Raw genomic sequence first — 2399 nt, 5'->3', positions numbered from 1 at the left:
CATGTTATTATCTCTGCTGCTGCTCTGCTTAGAAGATGACAAAGCTCTTGAAGTCTCACAAGTTTTCTGCTTCTTTATAGGCTTTTCTGGAGCAACTTGCTTTTTTCTTTAACTTTTATGTCAACTTCACTCAGAATCACTGCCTAAAGAGCTTGAAGAAACAAGTTCCTTTGATTTAGGCTTTGCTCTGCTGCTGCAGCCAAGAGCCTCTTGTTCACTCAAAATTCCAATCTTTTTTCTTTTTTTCCATAAATTTATTGAGAAAAAAATAGCAATGAGGCAGTTTCAAACCAAATTGGTAGGACAGTTTCAATAATTAACACATTGCATACATTCTTCCTAGTAATTAATTGCTGTACAAGATGCGGACATGATATCCCATTTACAAACACAATTAGAACAAATCCCTCTATTCGTTAAGAGAATGTAACTATATATCTATCCTAACCATTTTGAATACACAGATACAAAATGGACATTCATCTGTATCCCCTCTTCTTGTTTAGTTCCATTATTTGAAAATTACAGGTGTGTGAACTCAGCAAAATGTTCTAAAAGAGTCCAGTAGTCCATAATAGTATTGGGTCTTCGCTTCACTGGCAATGTCAGAAATTGTTAACCTGAGTCTCCGACAGCTCAACATAACAACATGGCTTTACTTCTCATACTTCGTTTTATACTTTTCTCTTGGATGGTTAAGACCAAGGTAAAGCAGGACCTATGCAATGAGAGTTAGTAGCTTTTGTGTCTGATAAGGTCAGTGAAACACCCTCAAGATTTATCCTAAGATTTCAAGGTATATATTCATTTCAAAAATATTTCTCTAAAATTCACTCCGTCTATATCTCACATCTTTCTGATTGCAGTATTTGTGTACAATTTCAATATGCTATATAATTATCAACTTTCAATAAAGTTAATGAGAAAAAAACATGAACCAAGAGCAAGAAATAAAAAGTTCTTCAGCAGAAGAGGGCTTAGGATAACAGGGAAACTTTAGTCTGGAGTCCATACAGTGAAAAAATCTCAAATAATCTCATCATCTCAGAGGTACTCAGATGTGAGATTAGAGCATATCTCTAAGCTTCCCTGGGGTGATACCACATAGATTTCTAGATTCTCAAGCTTGGAAGAAATCTTAAATTTCATCTAATTCCCTCTCAATTACAAATTAGCTTTTCAATATTTCTGCCAAGTAGTCTACCCTTGCATCACATCTTTGGATTTGGTCTCCCATCTGACCATTTATTTATTCATTTGTTGACATTTACAAAATGCTATTATGCATACATAAATAACTTTAATATGTAGTTATTCCTCTTACGGAGTTCTGCGGGTAGGTGACAAGACAACTGGGGAGGCAATGCAATAAAAGAGCACCAGATAAGGGGCATACAGAGTCCTGTGGGTGACACTGGGAAAGTCCTTTTATAAACTACCGTGAACTCAAAGATGATGCTCAAATATACAATCATCAAATCCCTACACTGGAAAATTTAAATATACTCTTGTAGATCTGAATAAGTAAATACTATGCATGCTTTAAAACTAGTGAGGTAGATCGAAAGATGTTTCATGATCTACAGCGAAACATGTTACAAAAACTGTGATGGCTATGTGGGGGACAGTTTGTCATTAAATAAAGTGCTCCTGTATGGACAAACAATTCTTGTCCTAAAATTGTAAGCAAGAAAACTAAAAATAAATGACATATAAAAATGTGTACATGGAAATAAAATGTTTACACAAATAGGAGTATTACTCATAATTCCCCAAAATAGAAACAGCCCAATATACATCATTATGAATGGACAATAAAAGGCATTGTATATGCACAATGAAACTCCACTAACACATGAAAACAGAATGCTTCAATGTCAATAAAACTTGAAAGATTTGTGCTAAATGAAATGAGCCAGTCACAAGAAACCATAGTGTTCAGGATTGATTTATATAAAATGTTCAGAATAGTCAAAGGAAGAGAGACAGAAACAGGATTTGTTTTCTGCTAGAAGACACAAACAGGGTGGTAAGGACTTGAGATATGATTGCTTGTGATTACACAGTTACATTTTAATATTTTTTTTAAAATGCACAATAACAATACAAAATATACCACTAGGAAAAATACAAAATTTCACTAAACAAAGTCATATGAATTCATCAGTGGTTGTTGTATTGCTTGAGGTTGTCTTCAAAATACTTGACAAGATTATCAGTTTTAAACATGCAAAATGATTTTCAATTTATTTTTTATTAAGTTTATTGAGACACAAATAACTTTTTCAAAACAGGTTAGAAGGACAGCTACAATAATAAATACATAGCATATTGTTGTTTTTGAAGCAGTTATTCATAGTACAAGATGCAGATATGATATCCTGTCCAAAAGATCTTAG

Source organism: Octodon degus, unplaced genomic scaffold (assembly GCF_000260255.1).
Source record: "Octodon degus isolate 3935 unplaced genomic scaffold, OctDeg1.0 scaffold00085, whole genome shotgun sequence".
Classification (NCBI taxonomy): domain Eukaryota; kingdom Metazoa; phylum Chordata; class Mammalia; order Rodentia; family Octodontidae; genus Octodon; species Octodon degus.
This window is presented reverse-complemented; position numbering follows the sequence as displayed.